Below are 25103 nucleotides of genomic sequence, written 5' to 3' on the forward strand. Positions count from 1 at the left end.
TGCACATGTGATTTAAAAAAAAAATTTGATGTGGCTATGTCTGAAAAGTTTTATTTTATATCAGCAATGTTCATTTTCAAAGCCAAATCAGCATCTGCATGAATAGACCACCTGGTATTACAAATTCCTTTTTTTCCAATTAAGGGGCAATTTAGTATGGCCAATCCACCTACCCTGCACATCTTTGGGTTGTGGGGGTGAGATCCACGCAGACACAGGGAGAATGTGCAAACTCCGCACATGATCAGGGAAGCATGGTGGTTAGCATAAATGCTTCACAGCTCCAGGGTCCCAGGTTCGATTCCCGGCTGGGTCACTGTCTGTGCGGAGTCTGCACGTCCTCCCCGTGTGTGCGTGGGTTTCCTCCGGGTGCTCCGGTTTCCTACCACAGTCCAAAGATGTGCGGGTTAGGTGGATTGGCCATGCTAAATTGCCCGTAGTGTCCTAAAAAGTAAGGTTAAGGGGTGGGGGGTTGTTGGGTTACGGGTATAGGGTGGATACGTGGGTTTGAGTAGGGTGATCATGGCTCGGCACAACATCGAGGGCCGAAGGGCCTGTTCTGTTCTGTACTATTCTATGAAAAGGATCGGACCCGGGTCCTCGGTTCCATGAGGCAGCAGTGCTAACCAGTGTGCCGCCCATCACAAAATCTTCTGGCTGTCATATGTTTTCTATTTGCCTGCTCCAAGCGTGATTGCAACGTATTCCATTGCTGCGTGGATACCAGAAAAAAGGCAAAAGAATATATAGCCCCCTCACAGGATGCAGCATTGCAGGTTAAATTCAAGGAGTGACTGGAACATGGGAGGAATAATGCACAGAGGCTTGCATTGTTCAGTCTTGCTTGTAGACCTGAATATTTTGGTGCAATATTTGCGGCATTATCAAAGCTCTGACCATGACAGTTTTTGTCCAAACATAAATATGCACTGATTTCCAAAACAGTTGTCTCCAGACAAAATGTGGGCCTGTATCCGGGCAAAATAAAGAAATTGCTCTACAACTTCACCATCGCTAGTCACTTACCTTAAAATTAATGTTAATTGGTTCCCACAACTCACATCTGGTGTTGAATCAATTATTATGGAATAAAATTTGACACCTTTTACTTCATTAGTGAATTGGTTTCTGAGCTGCTCTACCATTGTAGTGATGATGTAATCGTAGGTTTGGCACATTTAAAAAGTCGGTCTTTCCTGAGTCACAATATTGATAACTTTTCAAATGTTCTTTGAGAAGCTCATCAAATTCACAAAGATATTCCAGGCAGGCTAAAAAAATTACCTCTTCGATTTGAGACCGATGGCTCATCATGTCCTCTTCTAGATAGTCCCAAAGAAAACAGCAATTTGACTATGGCAACAAAGGTCACAGCATTTTCCTCCAGTAAATTATTTATTTTCAAACAGAGCCAAAAACGCAGCATCAATTCTTCCAGATAATTTATATCTCTGAACGAACGCACACTTAGCTTTAATATGAGTTTTGAAAGTTTAACGATCAGCAATATCTCTTCGAATATTTCTCCATTTAGAGTACCCATTGCCAAATGATTGTTTCCTTTTACTAGGATCAGGGAATAATTTGAAAACCTAACAGCAGACTGACATTTTTCTGAGAAAATCAACTAATTTCTTGTCATCCCATTCCTCTTCACCCTAAGAAAATGGAACTTAAGAAAAATTCTAATCTGCTTTTGGCATCCAACCGTAAACTCTTGTCTCAAATTTTCCATTCAACTATGTTTTCTGGTTTATTTAGTGTGAAATATTCCATCACACTCAGTGGAACAGATTTTGGTCATAAGACAATGATTTCAGAATTAGTTTCTTCCTGCAATTCAACAGAAGAAATTGCAATATCTTGTAGTTCCGTTCTCATTTCAGAGTCCAATTCTTGTTCAACTTTTTCAGGGGATGTGGATCTTCAGAAATCGGCAAGCCAAAGTCATCAGACAATTCACCCGTACTTTTGGTGGATGAGGGTGAATGTGCAGTTTGTGCACTGTGCAATACTTCAAACTTTTAAAAGTAAAATGACAAACTGTCTTTTTGTCCAGCTTTGTCCTCTTGCCCCACCGTCAATTCTCTGCATTTTTGACAGGCAAATTGATAGTGTCTCTTTGTATTGCTGAAGAAACGGATCTTGATTTGAATGAATTTTCTGAAACAGCAGGCTTGCACAGTCAATCCCACATTACTTCAAGTTCTGCAAAAATGGATTTATCTTTTAACTATGAAGCTGTGACTCTGGAGTTCAAATAACACTCACTATATTCTTCCCCTGCCCATTCCTTCTCACAAACTCTCCCTTACTGTTAAGTCTGTAACCCTGGCTAACCCGCCCCCCAATACACTTTCCTGCTTTCACACCCTCAAACTCTTTTCCTCCCCATGCCCTCACAGCCTCCCCCCCCACTCCTCACACTCTCCCATTCTCACAATCTTACCAACCTCGCTTGCTTGGGGTCTTCTTTCGTCGTCTCCTCGTATTGGTAAAGCCTGATTCAGCACCTCGCTGTTGCTGGCTGGTCTGCCTCAGCCCTGGCTGAATTGAGTCACCCCTCAGCTGCTCCCCTTGCTGTTCGTGGGCCGCTGATTGGCTGGCTCACCTTGGCTCTTGGCTTTCATCCAGCACCTCACTTTGCTGTTGCTGGCTGGCCTGCCCTCCTCAGTCACCCTTCACCTGCTCCCCTTGCTGTTGACCTCTCGCTCACCTTGGCTCGTGGCTTTCACCCAGCGCTTCGTACTCACCTCACTGATGTTGGCTGGCCTGCCTTCAGCCTGGGTTGAGAAACCTGCTGGTTGAGCCTTTGTTTTGCAAAAGTAAAGCACAGGGTCTTCTACCTCTGCCTCTCCCCCTCCTCACCTCAGTGCCTCTTGATCCTTGCCAATGCACGCCACTCAATGTTCGGACTGATCTGTTTTACCTCTAAGGGGACTCGACCAATCAAAGTCTGATGTCGCTCTACATTGCCTGCTGATGTTTCAGCAAATGCAGAGTTATCAGGCTCTAGTGCCTGCAGACACCGGGTGTCTGCCCTGGGCGCTACCCTTTCCTTTGGGGCCCTGTGCTGAGGTACGGTGTGTTTCATTGCAAATCCGCCATTTAACTGGGCCACACTGTTAGTGTGAAGTTTTTTAAAAAAATGTTACATTTTAATTTTTGAGTATCCCATTCCTTTTTTTTCCAATTAAGGGTCAATTTGGTGTGGCCAATCCACCTACCCTTCACATCTTTGGGTTGTGGGGGTGAAGCCATGCAGCCATGGGGAGAATGTGCAAACTCCACACGGACGGTGACCCAAGGCCGGGATCGAACCCGGTCCTCGGTGCCGTGAGGCAGCAGTGCTAACCACTGCCGCCCCCCAAGTGTGAAGTTGAATTGGCACCATACTTCTGAGTGTAACTGTCAGTCAGTATGCAACCCAGCATAGAACCACAGACTAACTGCCCAGCACAGAACTATCAATCGGACCTCAGGCTTCAGCCCAGGTCGGCGCTGAGGTTGCTGATCTCAGTTAGGGTGAGGACAGGGGTGGTTGTGTTCGTAGTGTCCCCATTGGACTTGGTGTCTCAAGAGGCCGGAAAGATCAGCCATTTGGCTGACCCTTTGGGTTGGGTTATCATAGAATCATGGAATTTACAGCACAGAAGGAGGCCATTCAGCCCATCGGGTCTGCATCGGCCCTTGGAAAGAGCACCGTACCCAAGCCCACACCCCCACTCTAACCCAGTAACCCCATCCAGCCTTTTTTTTGGACATCAAGAGCAATTTAGCATGGCCAATCCACCTAACTTGCACATCTTTGGACTGTGGGAGGAAACCAGAGCACTCGGAAGAAATCCACGCAGACACGGAAAGAAAGTGAAAGCTCAGCACAGACAGTGACCCAAGCTGGGAATCGAACCTGGGAACCTGGAGCTGTGAAGCAATTGTGCTAATCACTGTGCTGATGTGAGCTTTCAGATCCTGGGGTCTAGCATCTGTGAAGTAATTCTTGGCGTGCGTTTTGGATTTGACTCTCCGCTACCTCTCCTTGATCAAGTTTAGTCTCTAACTGCTGGAAAACTGATTTCGCTGCACATACCCTAACAACTGGCTGACAATTAAAAGACCACCATGGAAATCCCTTGAAAGTGCGAACTTCAATTTATTCAATGCCCTTTGATGTCCTCGGGACATAACAAGTACATGCAGTCACACTAATTCGTGTCAAGTTGGCCGCTATTCGGTCTGCAGTCAGGCCCCACAACCAGGAATAAGATAAATGGGCAGTTTCTGGCAATGGTGGTGTGAGGGGTAAATATTGCTGGGGAGAGCTCATCTGCTCAACTTTTGGAGAGGACCGGAAGTAGGAGGGGGGGGGGGGGGCATTTACATCTGAGCAGACAGGCAGGGCTGTAGGCTGAATGTCTCAAGTGCAGGGGAGCACCTGTGACAGTGAGGCCCTCCTTCAGTGTTACGCCGGAGTGGCAGCAAAGATATGGCATTCAATTCCACAAACCTGGAACTTTCAGCTTTCAGGCTTGGAGGGAAGAACGCCGCTTATAAAACCAGGCCGAGGTTTAAAAAACAGTTTGAGTACCCGCAGCAAAGCCGAATGGGAAGGTACAGGCACCGAACACAGCTTTAAGTATTGGTTGAGTAAGAGCAACACTCCACTGCGGAAAATTGGGCACAAGGCCCAATTAAACTTACTTGTGTACTGAAGGTATGTGGGTTTGCTGTAACCTGTCCAGCAACTAATCTCACTGGCCACATTGTTGTTGAACAAGACTCTATGTGAGGAGAGAAAAGGAACATTTCCCACACACATCAAATGATTCACTAACTCTCTGTTCACACCATGTTTCTTTTTCTCTGCTGTATGCCTGCCTTTTCTTCCATTTGCTAAACGCTGTCTTGTTTATGCAATTCCGAGAGTGTGTATCTTGGATTGTGTTCCTTGACTGCAGGTGCTTTTGACATTATCCTCTTACACACCGCTTCCCAGAGTAATAACTACAGGAAACCAAATTTCCCACAGGAACACTTCCAAATAATGTTCCCTGGCTCAGCGTTGGCTGAGAACTCTCTCTTTTTACCCACCACAAACATGGCAGCAGGTTCACTGACGACCTGTCACTTGCCAATAAATGCAGTCCTGGCAACACCTTCCAAGAGAAAGTGAGGGCAGTCTAACCACCATGACCACACAATACATGTCTTTCTAGGGTGGGGGAAGGGTAGCAGCAGTTACGGGAATGTGCACCTCGTGCAGTGTTGCTCCCTTGCTTGTTACTGAGGTCCATTACTGCCTTCCAGAATCTCTCACTATGTTGTTGTGCAGCCCACACCTGAAACTCTGGTATTCCCTCCTCTAAACCTCTTACCTCCTTCAAAGAAGCTCCTCAAAGCCTTCTTCTTTAACCCATCTTTTAGATGACCACATTCTGTGGCTCGGTGTCACATTTTATTTGATAACGCCTGTGCAAAGTACCTCAGGCCAGTTTCTGACATTAAAGGTGCAAGTCGTTCTGGTCACCTTGTTGCTCGGGTCTACCCATACTTGCAAGCAGGCTGTTCAGCAGTTTTCTTTATCTCCCGCTGCTGCTGCAATGTACTTGTAATGTAAATGGAGCTGCTTTGATCCTTATCTTGACGGTACCTGGAGTAAACGATACCAGATTTACCTTGGCACAAAGTCTTCACTGCGGGCTTTTGGAATGCTGTGTGCCTCGTCGGAGGGGATGATGGCAGGACTGGAAGGTGATCACATCGGAGAATGAAATCTGGGCAGATCCAGTTCTGTGCTCAATTTCTTTTCTGAAAAGTTTTTAAAAAAAGAAACTGAATTCAATTTCTGCTTAGTTTAGCAAAGGAGACCAGTCCTTTTACTGGTGGCAGGGTTGGCTGAGTGTTGCTGGAGCTTCCTTTTGAAATGAATGGTGTTTTTGGTAGGAAGTCTCCAGTGAGAGGGAAAGATTAGAGAGTCATTGTCTCTTCTGTAGAACTAAAATATTTCTTTTTCCGAGGGAGGGGAAGGAAAGGAAGTTTGTATCTCATGCTGTGTTGCTCCCTGTTTATAGTATGTCCAGACTCCCTTGCTACGCACAGCCAGATTGAATGGAGCTGTCCTGTTCCCTAATCATGAGGAATTTTTTGATCGGGGTTTTTCATTCCCACTTCTAACTACAATCTAATTGAATGATGGCAAAAAACCTGAAAGGGCCGAATGGTCTACTCCTGTTCCTTGTGCTCCAACCCTTTTGGAGCCCCCTCCAAAGGTGCCAATCCATAGTTCACTGGCAACCGTGTACCCTCTCATACCCTGGCGAGTGTCATGGAGCTGCCTGAGAACCAGGGCCGGCTGGTTCACACTAGCTGTCCGCAGACTGGGATTACTCCAGGAGCTGTTCCTGCTCTGTCCCCATAACTTTACCACAACTTGTTGTGGGACCAGGTTTATGTGCGTATGGATTTCCATTGCACTTTACAGAGTAGTCACAGTGAGGAAGGCTGTAGCTCTGAGGAAAGTCCAGTCTGTGGGCTTTCCAACAGATGTTTCTAGACGAGGTGTTTCTTTACATTTGATCAGAGGGGAATGGGTCAGCTCCCATGAAGCTGTGATTGGAGACCTGCCACTGGAGATGCTCAGGGTTACACTCGGGTCATTTCGGTCAATGTATCAACGAGTGCATTAGGAACAGGAGTAGGCAACTCGGCCCACTAAGCCTGCTCCATGCAAACTCCACACAGACAGTGATCCAAGGCCAGAATTGAACTCGGGTCCCTGGCACCATGAGACAGCAGCGCTAACCACTGTGCTGCTATGCCGCCCCCATTGTCTCTCAGATGTAGTCAGAAACTCACCTTTTCATATGCCCAGTAATTTTCTCTATCAGCCTGAACCGTTACATGTTCCAATGTTTTTGTTCATTGGATATGTTGTTTGTGGCACTGCCAGTACCTCACCGTCCTCTGATTGCAGATCCCTGCTTCCCACGCACCTTGCGAAGTGTATTTTCATTCATAGGAGTTGGACCTCACAGGTTAAAGAACTGGAAATATACAAAACTCTAAAATGCTGCAATCATCGGGTTTGCCAAGGTGAAATGGATTCCTCCACAGTGTCATTTGGGAGTCTGAGATTCATTTTTAAACCCAAAGGTAATAAAGCCAGAAGGAAGATAAATAACATAAAAGCAGAAAATGTTGAAGATGCTCAGCAGGTCTGGCAGTATCTGTGGAGAGAGAAACAGAGTTGATGTTTCAGGCTGTTAACCTTTCGTCTTAAGTGGCAGGTTTTAGAGATGAACAGAGCCAGGGAAAGGAAGCTTAATGCTCTGTTTGTAGAAAGTCAAACGGTGAGCTCTGAAACTATAATAGACTCGAGGTGACTGACAGCAGCTTCACATTATTAACAGGATTGCGAAATAACTATGGGGTTTCAAATCGGGCAGAGCAGCTTTTTCTTTGCATGGCTCAATAAATGTCTTTCAAACGACCCATGGTAAAGAGCATGGCCAGTTTTATCTGATCCTCTCTCTGTTGGAGGAAGTACAGGGGATACTTTGTGAAGACAGAGTTTTCCGTGATGTCTGTGGCGCAGTTTGTATACATATTTCACCAATCTGAAATATCAGCCATACAATGGTCAAGGAAAATGTGTGTGGGGAGGGGATTCTCACTTTAAACACAGCTGTCCAGCTTTATTTTGCATTCCTTTACCCGTAGCTTTGCTTTTCTAAAAATATATTCCCCCTTTGAAGTTTACTGAGTGGCAGGCTGGAAAAAACGGAGTGCCTCTTTGGGTTGTAGCCTGGACTCTGGATCAGTCTGACCCTGCCAGCATCCAGTGTAAACAATGACACCTCTGTGTGTGTGTGTGTGTGTGTGTGTGTGTAACCAAGGCAGTTCATAATTTCAGTCAAATGCAGTACTGTGCTCACCAACCTTTTAGGCCACCCTGTTTTCTGTAATGGGCACGGCTTGTCTACGTTGTCTGTGCCTTAAGTTATATTTGAATTTTAAAGGTGAACGCTCACTACTTTCCAGCCAATAACAGCTGTGAGGAGCTAAATGATGAGGCCATAATGCTGCTTGCTTCAGTGGGAATAATCTACATCACCTGTTTACAGAACCTTTTAAAAAAAAACATTGCTGCCTATCAGCCCGCCAGGGCAATGGCAGCATGCTGTTATGGTTTACACGTTGCATAATATTGTGCTAAGCAGATGTTGTGTCATTTTTGAACTTGCCATCAATCCAGTGTATAAGGTTTGTGAGTGAATATAAAGCATCTTTCACAACCTCACAATGTTCAAAAAGTGCTTCACAGAGAGATAAGTGTTTGTTTGGAAGTTTAGTCGCTGTTGTAGGAAAGCAGCAACCTTGAGGTGTCCTGGTGGCGCAGTGGTTAGCACTGCTGTCTCATGGCACCGAGGTCCCAGGTTCGATCCCGGCTCTGGGTCACTGTCCGTGTTTGTACATTCTCCTCGTGTTTGCATGGGTCACACCCCCACAACCCAAAGGTGTGCCGGGTAGGTGGATTGGCCACGCTAAATTGCCCTTTAATTGGGAAAAAATTAGTTGGGTAATCTAAATTTATTTTAAAAAAGGAAATGCAGCCACCAGTTTGTACACAGGCAGCTTCTATAAACAGCAATCTGATCATGGCCAGGATTTATTAATGTAACGTTGAATTCCAACTGTCAATTCACAAGACTCATCTCCAAACTTCACAGGTGATCACAGTTCCCCAAATGACACTGGAGACGAGGGAATTAAAACAAGTACAGTACAAATAGGTGAAAAGGACACTCAGTAGAGCACATATGTCCCTGCGCTGTGTTAACTCAGTATTATTATTGTGTAGCACTTCCTTGAGGCTTTACCCTGCCTGCTTGATCCCCTATTGTGGAGGTAACAATCTTTGAGTGGTGAGGTTATGGGTGAGTGTTGAGGGATTGGTTTTGGCAGATCTTTAGTGATGGTATGTCCCTCATGATGCTCTTTCCTACATAAACCCTGATGAATCGTGGGAAAGGTGGCTACAGTAATTGGAATGTGAATAATGGAGGTACTGTTCCCATCATCTGGGAGATGGAAAGAAGGCACCAGTTTCCAAAAAGGGTAGGAAGAAAGCTCTGAAGAAAAGTCCAGTTAGTAATCTTAAACTAACCTATAAACGTAATGATAATAGCGTTGTTCATTTTGAATTTATAATTGATCCCCTCAATTGGTGAATAGGGTTTTTTTTTAGTACCTTCATTTTCCATGACACAGGGCAGTTACTCACTTTATTCCACACATCCGGAAGTGCCACCTGCCCCACAATCTACTGCAGTCTGCTCAGCCTTTTCATTATAATCTCAAAACCATAAACAAAGTGATTGAAGTGATTGCAGGGTTCGTCTGTAGTCTTTCATTTGCTGGCATGCCAAAAAAAAATCAAACACTTCCACATTAAAATCAGATTCTGCTCATTTTGGAGTCAACATAGAACATGACAACAATGTGGGCCTCACGGTAGCATGGTGGTTAGCATCAATGCTTCACAGCTCCAGGGTCCCAGGTTCGATTCCCGGCTGGGTCACTGTCTGTGTGGAGTCTGCACGTCTTCCCCGTGTGTGCGTGGGTTTCCTCCGGGTGCTCCGGTTTCCTCCCACAGTCCAAAGATGTGCGGGTTAGGTGGATTGGCCATGCTAAATTGCCCGTAGTGTAAGGTTAATGGGGGGATTGTTGGGTTACGGATATACGGATTACGTGGGTTTAAGTAGGGTGATCATTGCTCGGCACAACATCGAGGGCCGAAGGGCCTGTTCTGTGCTGTACTGTTCTATGTTCTATGTTCTATGTATGTTGGACCTATGAGCAGCTGAAGGACAACAAGTACAATCTCCAGGCCGAAACATTGGCCTATTAGCAACAACTGGCGTTCATTATGTGTCATTTTCCTCCTTCTGGTGCTGACTGACCTGTTGTGCAGTTCTAGGTTTCCTGGTTTTTGTTTTTGTTATTTGGTAAGCACCTCAGTGGCCGCACTGTTGCCCCTTGAGTCAGACGGTTATGGTTCAAGCCCTGCTCCAGAAATCCCAATACAAAATCTGGCCTGATTTTCCACTACAGTCTCGAGGGCATGCTGCATGTAGGAGTTGCTGCCTTTTGGTTAAGGCATCTTACGGTACTACTGGAAGAAGAAGACGAAGAAGAGGGCAGCTCCCTCCTGTTCTAACTAATATTCCTCCCACGCCAATACCGCCAAAAAGACTATAGAGTAGTGATGTCTTTAAAAAAAATCACGGTTCATCTAGTTTGCCTTTCACTATTTTGATAGTCACAAGGGACAATGATGGAGTTGTTGACAGACTAATCTAGTCTCTATAAATTAGTCCACGATGCATCCAAACCATGACATGGAGAAAACTCCAGTAATGGAGAGCTTCGGGAGCCCCGGGCTGGATTCTCTGCCCCGCTGCTTCAACCTGCTGGCGGGATTCTCTTTTACACTGGCCGGTCAATGGGGTTTCCCATTGTGGGGCAGCCCCACACCGTCGGGAAACCCCATGGCGCCGGCAAAATGGAGATAACTGCTGGCGGAATAGGTGCAGAATTCTCCATATCCTCCCAACCACAACAAAAAAGCATGGACGGGATTCTCCGACCCCACCCCCCCCCCCCACCCCCCAGGTCGGAGAACCCCCGGGGGGCGGCGAGAAACATGCCCCGCCGCTCTGCCATATTCTCCAGCGCTGGTTTTAGGCAGGGGCGGGTATCATGCCCCGCCGGTCGGGGGCCACTGGCAGCGGCCCCCCCGGCAATTCTCCGGGCCCCGATGGGCCGAGCGGCCATTGGTGTCTGGCCAGTCACGCTGGCGTGGATTGGACATTGTCAAACACGGCGGGACCTGGCAGGAAAGTCGGCTGGTGCAGCCCATGGGCGGGGGGGGGGCATGGTGGCCTTGCACGTGATCGGGGCCCACCGATCTGCGGGTGGGCCTGTGCCATGGGGGCACTCCTTCCTTCCGTGCCGGCCCCTGTTGGGCTATGCCATGGCCGGCGTGGAGAAAACAGCCGCTGCGCATGTGCTAGAATATGCTGGCCAGTCTGCGCATGCGCTGAACCATGCCGATGGTTATGCGCTAACTCGCGCAGTCCCTTCGACAGCGACTGGCGCGGCGGAACCCCTCCGGCACCGGTCTAGCCCCTGGAAGTGCGGTGAATTCCGCAACTTCAGGTCGGCACAATGCCGGAGTGGTTCGCACCGTCGGGCCATCGTACCGGAATGGGAGAATCCCGCCTCATGAGTCTTGTCTCATACTGTTTTTACACTTGTCGGGATTCTCTGATCCTGAGGCTAAGTGTTGACGCCGTCGTAAACGCCATTGCGTTTCCCCGCAGCATCAATATGACCTCAGGATCAGCAATTCTGGCTTCTACATGGGGCCAGCACGGCACTGGAGTGACCCTCGCCGCTCCAGCTGCTGATACCGGTGTCAAATGGGCACCGCGGGGTCCGTGCATGTGCATGTGCAGTGGCACCGTCAACGCGCGAATGCACAGTGGCTCCCTTCTCCGCACCGGTCCCAACGCGACATGGCGTAGAGCTATAGGGGTCGGCGCGGACAAAAGGAGGCCCCCAGCCCGAGAGGCCGGCCCGCCGATCGATGGGCCCCGATCGCGGGCCAGGTCACAATGGAGACACCCTCCGGTGTCGGACCACCCCCCCCCCCCCCCCCCCCCCCACCCCCCCACCCCCACAGGCTGCCCTGGACCCTTCCACGCCGAGGACCCGCCGGCTAGGAGCAGATTAGAACAGCGCCGGTGGGACTCAGGATTTTTGTTACGGCCACTCAGCCCATCCCGGGCCGAGAACCTACGCAGCCCCCGACCGGCACCGAGTCTCCGCTCTGTGGGGAATCGCGTTGAGGCGGTGTGGCACGATTCGCGCCGGTCGCGGCGATTCTCCGGCCTGGTCCTGGGCTGAGAGAATCCTGCCCACTGTTTTCCAAAATGTTATTTATGTAAGAAAAGATTAAATAATCATGAATTCATCAGGTCTATGTACATCTTGGTTGTGCACAGAGTGGCTGCATTGGTAAATATTATACAGGTTGTAAAACACTTTGAGACATTCTGAGGGGATGATAAAGTGCTATAAAATGAATATCGTTCCTTTAATTGCAGGTGTCCTATTTATGGATTTAGGCAACGTTCCTTCTGTCAATTCCCCAAGTTCCACTTTGTATAACATCATTGGAAACAAACTGAAACTCCTCCCTGTGGACCAACACTGTTACGGTTTTCAGGATGCGTTTGAAAGCTCGACCAAGGCCCTTTAGTGCCCAAAGTGTTTAAATGACTGGAATTATGGCTCGTTCAACAGAGGCAGCCCAAAATTTCTAATAAAATAGAAAAAATATTCTTGACAGAAACATAAAAAAAGGAAACAGTCTGGGCATAAAATCAGCAGCATCTGTGTGATTAATCTGATTAATCATCTAATCTTTCTGTTGGCTAACTGAGTGAGATCACAATTTAAATAATTGGGGCAAAAGGCTGTAGGGCCAGGAATGTGAAACTTTTCAAACTAGTTCCCTATAATGGCTTTGTTTGACTTACCTTTCAATGTTGCAAATTCATTCTGTATGATGACTTATTTTAGAAGCTTCGATCCCCAGAATCTTGTGGCATATTGCTGACAATTTCATTTAATGCCTTGGTGCATAATATCCATTTGGTAAGCTATTTACAGGCGTTTTAATCCCGTCCACAGACATGGATCACAAGATTAATTTATAAATGTGCTGATAGTCTTCTGTGGATTACTTCAGTTGTGTTCCACTTCCTCTCCCCATGCTGCCATGACAACAGCAATCCAGTGAGTGAGCTAGTCATGCCAAACCAGGGCGCTGTTGACGTTCTCTTTCTCCCTTTGCTATATGTAATTCCAGTAACACAAATACAACCCGCGTACACTTTAAATCAGATGGGCAATATGTGACATTGTAAGCAGATGTGGAGGGCCCGCCTGGATTCAGTATTTACCCAATGAGTGAACGAGCTACTGTCGTTGGCTGGGTCCATTCTGGACCTCAATGTGTCACTTTTGGTTTCTTTTCCCTTTCAGTTCCTCCCTGCACTCCTGAGGAGCTTGAGTCCAGGACACATCTTAATGCTGCTGACATTGGCCATGTGTGGACCATCTTAGAATCGATAATAATAGATGGGCTGTTCAATTCTAGGGAACAAACCAACATAGAATCCATATCCAAGTCCAATGTGTTCTTCATAAAATGCCTGTGCATACAGCCAACAACAGGGGTTTTTGTGACATCCTTTCAAAATGAGGCGCTTCACAAAATAGGCAAGGATACACTTTTCAACAGGGGTCACTGTGTAGCGATGAGGAGGGGAAGTCCAGGTACATTGGTCCACTTACAAACTGGTGTATTTACTCACTGAGCCATCAGTGGTAAGTCACAGATAATAATTGCATTGTTTTTTATTAAATGAGCTTTCAGCTCCTAGAAACTGCATGTATCGTGAGTTTTGCAATGCAACAGGCCCACCTAATGCATTGTCACATATATTCATAAATGTAATTGATACAAAAGGGTAAGAATTATCATACATAGACAATTCTTATTTGTCCAATACCTTGGTCCCAGTGCAAAAATGTAGCTTTTCTATGTTTTCAAATCAATAATCTAATGGAAATGATTTCAAGCAGATTTTAAAATGTACCAGAGTAAACATTTCAATTGGCAGAAATTAATCATGCTGCCAGGCTTGGCCACACTTGACATGGAGGTGTTTGTTTTTTTGTACAGCGACTTTAAAGTAATCAAAGGCACAAGATGCTTCAAGAAATTTGACACTTGAGTTGCCTAAAGAGAGGTTACGAACAAGTCCGCTGTCGGGCACATTTAGTGGGGTGTTTCTCGGTGGCTGCAGCGCCGAGATACATCCCATCATCCAACGGCACTTTGCTGGTTTTTTTCAGCCTCTGCGAGTTTCTCTCAACAGAGGCTGCATTTCAAGGCCCATCAGCAGAAAAGGGTGTTCACTGATCCGGCCGCCAATGTGACAGGCTGCCCCTATTTAACCCCCACCCCCACCCCTCCCCGCCCCCACACCTCAGGCCCATCCACCTGCTTTATTGCCCCTCAACATTGGAGAGGCCACCAGGAACATCCCCGACAAGTGGAAAGGCCCCCCCCCCCCCCCCCCCCCCCAGTGCAAACCTGGCACCTGGGCACTCTGGCAATGCCAGCCTGGCACCCTGGCAGTGTCAGCGTGGTACTATTAGGGTACCTGGGTGGCACTGTCAGGTTGGTGCCCTGGTGCCAGGGGAGTGTCAGGGTATCACCCTGCCCAGTCCCTGGCCACGGCGGTGGCTCCAATGTCCTGAGAGACCTCCCCAGGTGTCATTATGCCTGGCCCACATTTGTGTGGACCAGTATTAAACGGTGTCATGGCGAGGTCTACCAGACACAGCCGTTGAATCCCGAATGCCGGGTGAATCCGGCGTCCGGCTGCACATTTGGATATTCAGACCTGGATCGGCCCGTAGTGGAGCCAGATTTGGGATTCTCGCACAATTCACCCACGAGATCGCTGAATCGCGCTCTAGAGCAGGTGCTGAAAACCTGTTCAATGAAGAACATTTTTAAGAAGCGACTTCAGGGAAGAGAGAGGAGCAGTAAGTTTTAGGGAAGGGATTTGAGAGTTTAAGGCCCAGGTAGTTGAAGGCACAATCATCAGTGGTGAAGTGAAGAAATCAGGGCTGCACAAGAGGCCAGAGTTGGCAGACTGAAGAGATATGGAGGTCTGTAGGGTTGGAGGAGGTTACAAAGGAAGAGTATATATATATACATAAAATTATATATAATCTTAGATCACAGGGTATAACTTGCCCTGACTTATGACCAAACTCCATTTACTTACTTGCCTTAGGAGATGGCCTCAAATGTTCACCTCAGTATTGCATGGACAGTCCCAATTTTTAGTCGTCTTGTAATTCAGCACGGTTCAATCAAGTAGGTAATTTGGGCTGTGTTGCCAAGAAGATGCACGGGAATTTAAAAGATACTCACATGGAGCAGGCCAATGAACAGAAATGGGTTCTCCAGCAAAATAAGTACAAAACTGATTTCAAGCTAAAACTCTCAAAACAGCTAAAAATTGGCTCACTCACCAAATAACTGCTGCAGACTGGAGGTGGGGAGAAGGAGAAGGAGGAGGATTGCTCTGCAGAAGAAAGGTGCCCATACTAAATGTGACATTAGAAGAGGGGAAGAGGGACCTGCCACTGACCTAATCTTGAGAAGGATGTATTGGAATGGGTGCTTGAAAATTACCCATGCTTGAATGCTTGAATATTATTATTATTATCTCCAGAAATGCACATACGTGGGCAAAATCAAAGCTTGAATGCAAATTTCAAAGCAACAACTAATTTGTATAGCCACTTCTGTGTAACAAAATTGTCCAGTGTTGTGGCAAAAGACTATGGACCCTCTGAGATGATCAAAAGACCTGAATGACAAAATGACCAGTTTCCAGCTGTTCGCCAACAGACAGTAAGTGACAGAAACATGAGTAGTCATTGGTTCACATCGGCAACATGGATGTGCCCAGCAACCGAACTGTGGAGTGGAGGGGTTCAGAAACTGTACGAGTGAAAACTGCAGGACATGAGAAGATAAATTTCACAGTGGTATGAGCCTGCATGACCGACAGAATGAAATTAAAGCCGATGGTAATTATCAAACGTAAAACCACGCCGAAAAGCATGTTCTCTGCCAGATAGTTTATGCGTCTCTATGATGATGGTCAGATGGATGAGGATGCAGTGAGGTGGTGGTTGATCAAGTGTGGAATAGGTGATCTCATGGTCTGTGCAAAGAATGCAGCTCAACTGTGTTGAGATCAGGAAGGGCCTGTGAAGAAATAATGCCCAAATTAGACCGGGGCGGGGGAGATGTCTAACGTCCGTAGTTGGATGCGTGCATCATAAATGTGTGAAAATGTGTGTGCTGCCCTTTTTGATGTTTAGTGGGTTTTGTCATCATATAATGTCATTAACCCACAACCTGTGAACAGAACAGATCATTTTTTACAAATGCAGAATATCCAGTTCAATGGATGGAAAGGAAGATTTTTTTTCACATTTCAAAATGGTGACCATATACAAAACACCGGCAGTTCACATTTTATACTGGGCATAAAAGTGGAGCTCCATTTTTGGAATGACATTTTGAGACTTTAAAGATGGATTTATACACAACAGTCTACAGTCTGTGTGTATATTTATACATGTCTCCTCGCTCCAATGCATTTAGGTAGCACCATACCATGTTGAAAGGTTTCAATGCTATTTACCATTACTTTGATGCGTTTGTTACATGTAGAATCATAGAATCCCTAAAGTACAGAAGGAGGCCAATTCGCTCATGGAGTCTGCACCGAGCATTCCACCTAAGCCTACATCCATGCTATATTCCAATTAACATAACCTATACATCCCTGGACACTAAGGGGCAATTTAGCATGGCCAATCCACCTAAGCTGCACATCTTGTGGGACTTGGGAGGAAACCAGAGCACTTGGAGGAAACCCACGCAGATACGGGGAGAACATGCAAACTCCACACAGACATCACCCAAGGTCAGAATTGAACCGGGGTGCCTGGTGCTGTGAGGCAGCAGTGCTATCCACTGTGGCACATGTATCTACCCTATATCCCTCATAATTTTGTATACCTCAATCAGGTCCCCCCTCGGCCTTCTCTGCTCCAAGGAAAACAACCCCAGCCTACCCAACTTCTGTTCATGGCTGAAAGGTTCCAGCCCAGGCAAGATCCTGGTGAATCTCCTCTGCACCCTTTCCAGTGCAATCAGATCTTTTCTGTAGTGTGCTCACCAAAACGGCACACAGTACTCCAGTTGTGGCCTAACCAGTGTTAGGCCAACTGACTAATGGACCAAGACTCCATATCTCTGATCTAAGCCTGAAATGACAATCAGGCTGGGATATTGATTGCGTGGAATGGTAACAGTCTGGCTTGGAAACTTACAAGGGACAATCTCATTGTTTGAACTCCATCCTGTAAGAGTGAGAAGAAAAAGCTTCTTGAAAAGCTGCAGAATTCGAATATGTTGGAAAGTACCAGATGAACGCATTATGTAAAACCCTCTAATTTTTTGGCTTGTAAATCTGAAGTTATCAATAACAGCAGTGTGGTTCAATATTGTTCTATCTGGCAAGAAAGCTTCTGTGCATTCATTAGCCACAAAAAAAGCAGCCAAATGATTAATGAACCAAAGTTTTGCAGATGGCACGCACATCTACTGAGTGTCATGCACACGTTCTGTAATACTTTCCCCATGGCATGTCGTTACCCATAATGTATTGTTATGAAATATCATAACTTGCAACTCACACAATGATACCCAGGAGATCTGGTCAGTATGGAACAGTCTGTCCTTTAAAGGCGCTGTTCAAACGTTGTTGTATAACTGAAGAGGTTTATGAGGATGAGTTGTTTTCCTGTGAGGGTGGAAGATAGGTGTGGACGGTGTGTGGGGCGGCCCGCGAATCACATGTTCTGGGCATATCTGAGGCTGAGGCGGTTCTGGCACAGGTTCTCTGATGTCATGTGTGAGATTCTGGGAGTAGGGGTGGCCCCGAGTCCGGGGGGGTGGTGATATTTGGTGTGTCGGAAGATCCGGGAGTACGGGTGGGGAGAGAGGCTGATGTATTGGCCTTTGCCTTCCTGATAGCCCAGAGACAGATCTTGTTGGGCTGGCCAGACTCAGAGCCGTCGAAGGCGGGGGGTGTGGGTGATTGACCTGGCAGAAGTTCTGCATTCGGAGAAGGTCAAGTTCGCCTTTGGGAGGCAGAGGAGGGGTTCATCCGGAGGTGAAAGAGGGCACTGTGAGTTTGAGTGATGGTATCGGGGGATGTTGGGGCCTGAAATCTCTCCATTTCCAAGAATTCTATTTCTTTGCCTCGCTGCTAATCACATAGAAAGAAGAGCTTTCTCCTGATGCTTATTAAGAGGGACATCACTGAGTAACTGCTTTAAAATGTTGCCGAGGCCACTGAAACCCCACGGTTTTAGTGCTGAGAACTACTACTTTTGGCCCTATTTCATCGCAAACCTGCGAAGGACAAGGGGCAGCATGTGATGGGGAACACCGGCTCCCAACCTTTCCCTTTCTTCTGCGTCTCACACTATCCTGACTCTGACATGTATCGCTGTTGCTCCATCGCCACTGGTTGGGTCAAAATCCTGGAACTCACTGGCTAACAATATTGTGCTGAAACCTACTCCATGGATTCAAGAAGAAAAAGTCACTATTCCCTGGGCAGCTAAGCCTCAGCAACAAATGCCAGCCTTGCCAGAAATACCCTGCTCCCAGGAATTAATTTATAAGGTGATGGGATCGCCAGTTTATGAAACATCCATTGCCAACTTTGCAGTTAGCTTGTCAAGTTTACGTTTCCAGAAAAATCCAGGAAATTAAAAAAATGCATGTTTACTTGCTGCAGTATCCCAAACCCCAGTGCACTACTGTATAAGCTGATGGTGCTGACCTCACCAAATACAACATAATAGCTACTAATGTGCCTGTATTATCACACACAAGTATGGATACATCACCACCTCCTTAGTAATGATAAATGCAGTCATTTCAGAGCCCATTAAGCAGTTTATTTATTAAAAGCTGTTTTCACAGGATAGCCTATTAAGCTCAAAAGCTTGTTTATGATAGGTTCCAGCCTGTTGGGGCTTATTAAAAATGCATATGGACACAAAGGCTGAACCATGCTTAAAGTGACACTAATCATTGTGATTAATCATAAAATGCTGAAATGACATTTTCTTGTTCTCGCCATATTAGTTTTAACTAGTTTTAAGGGCAGCACGGTAGCATTGTGGATAGCACAATTGCTTCACAGCTCCAGGGTCCCAGGTTCGATTCCCGGCTTGGGTCACTGTCTGTGCGGAGTCTGCACATCCTCCCCGTGTGTGCGTGGGTTTCCTCCGGGTGCTCCGGTTTTCTCCCACAGTCCAAATATGTTCAGGTTGGGTGGATTGGCCATGATAAATTGCCCTTAGATCCAAAATTGCCCTTAGTGTTGGGTGGGGTTACTGGGTTATGGGGATAAGGTGGAGGTGTTGACCTCGGGTAGGGTGCTCTTTCCAAGAGCCGGTGCAGACTCGATGGGCCGAGTGGCCTCCTTCTGCACTGTAAATTCTATGATAAAAAAAACCTTCAGAGTGCTGTCTTGTCATTGAGTCCGGGAGCATATATCCGGCAAAGACTGCAGAACAGACAGGGTTAATACATTGCCAACAGTTTGTCTTCATGTCAAGTTAAATGTACCAATGTGCAGATTTCCACAATTGCCAACCCTGTGGATACAAGGCCCCTTCGCTCATCCCTTGCTTTGGGTTTTATGGGGTGGCCAAACGTCAATGTCTCCCAATACCCAGCACTTTGTCCACCTGCACTGAGCCAACCATCACCAGCAGCCACATATGAACACAAGTTCTGGGACTGTATTTGGTGCCAGCCCATGCTGAGACCTGTTGACCTGTTGCATTCTGTGCAGGTAAATGTGGAGTGCTGGTGCATTTTGGGTCACTGGAGGGGGTTGAATGGGAGTGGTGCGGAGTTGTTGGTGGAATCCAGCACTGACCAGGGTCATGTAAAATGGAAGCCCCGCACTCTGATGCAAACCAAGTATTTTCGCTCATTGCCTATCCGCTCGCTGATTTACTTTTGCCTCCAAGTCCAGCAATGCCTGAGCACTGAGAGGAATGCTGCACTGTCTGGGTGGGACATCAGAAGGCGTATCCGAGGGTTTGGCTGTTGAGGGGGAATGTCAAGGATCCTGTAGCAGTATTCAAAGGTGAGCGGAGAGTTCTCCTATTCTAACCAACAGTCAAAACCACCAAAAATGGATTCATCTCGTTGGATACCTGTGGATCTTGTTTTGCACAAAATGGCTGCTGTGTGTGCGTAGTAAACACCAGCGACTGCATTTTAAAGTCATTTTTTGTGAGTGGGACATGCTTAGAGATGTAATAAAATGCTAAATAAATGCATGTGTTTGTTTTGATGTTCTTTGTGGACAGTCCCTAATTGGATGGTGAGGAGGGCCTCAGGAGGTTTGTACAGCCTCTAACCATCCCTGATAATAAAGATCGGTTTGGGGAGGGAATATCGGGTTCCCCATGTGAGATGCATGAGGCCCAAGAAAGATTTTGAAACAAAATAACCTCTCTTCTAAAATTTTGAATTTAAAATATATATATTAAAATATTTGTTGATTCATGCATATATTCTATAGTGTTTATTATCCAATCTCCGTGGTTGGATTATGTTTTGAACATCCTGAGTTTTACTCTTGGTCTGGAGGTGACATCATCAGAACCCCTTGATTAGATTACTGCCTTGTAATCTGGTATTCTCCATTCGAAAGCGCATGCCGTTAACATGACAAAAACTCCACTGAACAATTCCCTAACCTCGCTTGACCTTTTCAGATGGCTTATGCAAACCGTTTGCCTACTGCAGGAGCCCTTGGGGAGGATATGGTTGAGATTCTGAATACTGAGCTCCTTTCAACCTTGGGAAGGAGGGCGTTGCATCAGTGCAGACCAGCTGATGAGAAACCCAAGTTCTGTTTTAGATGAATTGCACTGACTACCAAGAATGGTACAGAAAAACCCCCTCCCCTGTCCCCCACAAATGACATCATCCAGCCCCGGTCCCACTTGTTGAAATTCCCTGCCAAAATCCCTTTGCCTTCCTTGCCATCTTTAAGGCCCTCCTGAAAACCCACTTGGTCACCCCTCATCCATTTTCTACATCAGAACACTCTATAAATGAGAGATGTTGTTGTTGAATCAGCATGACCTCGCCCGCTTTCACAAATTCTGTTCTGAATGAAATCACCTCCAATATGTGCCTTGTTCTCATAAAAGGGCTGGGAATTAACACAGGCAGGACTGCTTTAGTTGCCGTGTACGTCCAGACAGCATGGCTCTGAGACAGTAGTGGCACAGTGGTTAGCACCGTTGCATCACAGCTCCAGGATCCCAGGTTTGATTCCTGGCTTGGGTCACTGTCTCTGTCCGAGCGGAGTTTGGACCTTCTCCCTGTGTCTGCGTTGGTTTCTTCCGGGAGCTCCTGTTTCCTCCCACAGGTCCCGAAAGACGTGCTGCTAGGTGAATTGGACATTCTGAATTCTCCCTCTGTGTACCCGAACATGTGCCGGAATGTGCACGTTCTCCCCGTGTTTGCGTGGGTTTCCTCTGGGTGCTCCGGTTTCCTCCCATTGTCCAAAGGCGTGCAGGTTAGGTGGATTGGCCATGCTAAATTGCCCTTAGTTATCCAAAAAGGTTAGGTGAGGTTACTGGGATAGGGTCGAGGTGTGGGTTTAAGTCGGCTGCTCTTTCCCAGGCCTGATCCAAACTCAATGGCCCGAATGGCCTCCGTTTGCACTGTAATTTCTATGAGACGAAACAAGACTGGACGTACAGATACGCAGATGTCATCATTTGATTTTCACTGGTGGACCCCACAATTTGTGTGTTTTGCATGACCTTGTCTTTTGCACAAAGTTGCACTCAGCTGTGATCAAAATTAAATAGTTTGAAGCTCATGGTCTCCCATTGGGAATGGGACCAGGGTTGGTCTGAGCACAGAGCGTGGTTCACATGAGACTTGCTGATACTTGGAACTATCATTAGGCGCTTTAATGTTAAATTTATCAGAAAAAATAAAACTGCCGATTGGACAAAATGAAGATGCATTGATTGTGCTGATCTGACACTGACGCATTTCACTACTTATCCTAATGTTTGACATTATCACACTATACCCCACACATACATGGAGAAGTGTGAACAGTATTTCCAAAGAGTGTAGTGTTTCACTGTGAATATCAAATGGACACAATTCTTCTGAGGGGACTTGGAGGGGAGTGCAATGCTTCTGAGTGGGTGAAGAGCTTCAAAAGAGATCTCGAGAGGGGAGGTGCAATACTCATTTAGGGTACAGAGGAGGTGCAGTGGCTAGTTAAGGTGTGAAGCGTTCTACAGGGTTAATATGAATAGTAACGCTTCGCAACTTGCTTTTGCAGAGATGTTTTGAAGATATTTTGCACCCTCCCTCTTTGAAATGCAAGTTGCACTGATGTCAAACAGAGAAATGATTTGCAGTCTGTGCTGGCGGGAAAGTTGACCCTTTGCCAGTGCTGCACTAATCTCAAATTGGAAATCTCTTGCATTTGGCTTTGGGCAAGGCTTTACAGAAACGTTTTCTTTGAAAGTACTTCAAACAAAGTTCTTGCTCAGTGCAACGATTGCTGAAGTCTGGATCCCGCCAGTTAGTCACAGATGGCCTGTGGAACGTAACTAGCCTTGCACAAGACTGTAAATGTATTTTTTCAAATTCCTGCTGACTCCCTGAACTCATTTGCATAAATAATACCATATTCTGTGCGCTGTGTCATTTCAATGCGTTGGAACATTTTCTTTTCATTTTGGGTATAGCCTGGGTTCGAAGATCCAGAACTGGTATTTAATTGCTTGGCTGCTTTGGAGGTGCCTTTTGGGACCACACCTTATTTTACGCTAGAATTTTATAGGTCAAATATATCAAATCCCGCCTGTAAATTAAAGAAAGACCTGCATTTATCCAGCACCATCGACAACCTGGGGTTGGCCCAAAGTGTTTCAACAGTCACTGAAGAACCTTTGGGTGTAGTCAGTATTCTAGCAAATGGATGCAATAAGAATAAATCAGAAAATAACACAGCAGAGATCCAAGCCCAAGTGGCAGAACAAAAGCCTTCAGCATCTCTTGGCTATAAGGTGCCTAATTGAAACGAGTTTGGAATTTGCAGACCAGTCCCCCCCCCCCCGGTTCCCCAATGGCAGAGCTTGCAAACAGTGTTCACAGTAGCGGGCAGGAAAATCCCGCTATCTGCTATTGGCGGGCCGCCTCCGTCACCTCAAAACATGCCATGGTTTGTGAGAAATTCTGCCCTATAGCACACTAATCCAGAACCTGGCAGGTTTGTCTTGGTTCAGTGTACTAGGTTGGAACTGTGCATTGAGCCTGTTGCTACATGGTGAGGGGGAGAGTTTTATTATTATTACTTGGATTTGGCCACTGTGTTAATGGTGGTAGCTTGAGGGCCGCACAAAAGCTGCTTTTTGCACCAGAACTTGTTTATCGTTCGATCCTGAGAGCCACCGCCACATGTTGTTGTTTCCACAGCTTCAGCAATGCTCTTGTCTGGGGGTAGAATCATAAACTAACTGCGTCACTTGGGTAAAATGACCACTGGGAGCTGCTTCACACTTAAGGATGCCAAATGTTTTTGTGGAAAAGTCATCACATCACCTTATCCATGCTCCAGCCATTCGTCATTTACCCTTGTGACATACCTACTGCCTTCCGAAGTCAATTGGGAAGCAAAAAAGACTCTGAACAGGTTGGATGATGCCTGACTGTTGGCCAAAGAGCCTGTTCTTTCCCCGTTTTCAATATCTGAAGAGAAATTTCAAAGAAAATGATTTTAAAAAGCAATGTTTTTAAAAAATGTACCAATAGTTTTATTTCCCCAGGTTTGCACACGGCAGTTTCCTGGAGAGTCCAGGTCAATCCTGCAGGGTTGGTAATCCCATTCACACTCCAGTCTCTTGGACTCCCAAGTAAAACTAGTATTGTGTCAATTTTAACCTCCTGGAAAAGTATAATCAGCCTTTTATTTTTGGGAATTGAGACGAACTCATCATATCAGTAATAAAACGATTTTAACACTGTACCTATAGGCTTATGCGATCTGCATCAAATTGTTTCCAGTCCCAGAGACAGACCTGTAACAAGTAGTAATTTGCACTCACAGTAAGATGCTTCTGCACTGTGAAGAATGTAGACAGAGGTGAACATCCGGGCATAATTTCCAGCCATTCCCACCGGCTGAATCGTCTGGCCACACCAAAGTCGACCCCCGCCGCGAAATCCTGGTGGCAGGACGGGGGAGGCAAGCAATTTAACATTGACTTCGGCTGGACTGAAAAATCCTTTCGGCGATCAATGGTGAGCAGCCTCCGCCATGGGACAACTGACTTCTGGGCGCTAGTGTGAGAGAAAGGGGACTGGGACTTCCGGCTTACCTTTCCCTCCGTTATCTGCACTTCATGATATAAAGAATGTGCATTTCTGGATGCCAATACCCCATGAAAATACATGTTCATGAAGATCACATCAGGTTAAAGTAATTTATATGAAGTACAGGCAAGGAACCTTGACTTCTGAGACATAGCGTAGAATCAACAGCACAAAGCAGGCCTTTCAAGCTCAACTGGTCTTCGCCAGTATTTATAGAGACTCAAGGCTCCTTTCCCTCTTTCCCAGCTTGCCCTTACTTCCCTCAATTCCCATATCCCTCATGTAAGGCGGCACAGTAGCACTGTTGCTTCACAGTTCCAGGGTCCCAGGTATGATTCCTGGATTGGGTCACTGTCCCTGCAGAGTTTGCATGTTCTCCCTGTGGCTGAGTGGGTTTCTACCAGGTGCTCCGGTTTCCTCCCACAAGTCCCGAAAGACGTAGGGCAGGATTCTCCGCGAACCGGCGGGGCGGGCCACTCTGGCGCCGAGGAATCCTCTGCACCTTCAGGGGCCAGGCCGGCGCCGGAGTTACTGGCGCCGCGTCAGCTGGCGCGGAAGGGCCCCCACCGGCCGGCGCGAGTTGGCGCATGCGTGAGAGCGCCAGTGTGTGCTGGCGTCATCTCAGTGCATGTGCAGGGGGGTTCTACTCTGCACCGGCCATGGCGGAGGTTGACAGCGGCCAGTGCAGAGGGAAAGAGTGCCCCACGGCACAGGCCCGCCCACGGATCGGTGGGCCTCGATTGTGGGCCAGGCCACTGTGGGGACACCTCCCGGAGCCAGATCCCCCCCCCCCCCCTCCCCCGAGGACTCTGCAGGCCGCCCGTGGAGCCAGGTCCCGCCGGTAAAGACCTGTTGTGATTTACACCGGCGGGACCTGCCGAAAACGGGCAGCCACTCGTCCCATCGTGGGCCGGAG

General features: G+C 46.9%; 1 protein-coding gene and 1 long non-coding RNA gene across 3 annotated transcripts in view; one reads left to right on the top strand and one right to left on the bottom strand.

The window, feature by feature from the left end:
- Window positions 1–25103, top strand: part of znrf3 (zinc and ring finger 3) — a 288379-nt gene that overhangs the window by 11312 nt on the left and 251964 nt on the right. The gene's annotated exons all lie outside the window — the stretch shown is intronic.
- Window positions 868–13111, bottom strand: LOC119963000. Its single transcript, XR_005460000.1, has 4 exons — window positions 12606–13111; window positions 6856–7226; window positions 5376–5808; window positions 868–2208 (listed from the first exon to the last, which is right to left on the bottom strand). It is a non-coding gene; the product is annotated as an uncharacterized LOC119963000 (long non-coding RNA).

The sequence above is a fragment of the Scyliorhinus canicula genome, chromosome 1 (genome assembly GCF_902713615.1).
Source record: "Scyliorhinus canicula chromosome 1, sScyCan1.1, whole genome shotgun sequence".
NCBI lineage: Eukaryota > Metazoa > Chordata > Chondrichthyes > Carcharhiniformes > Scyliorhinidae > Scyliorhinus > Scyliorhinus canicula.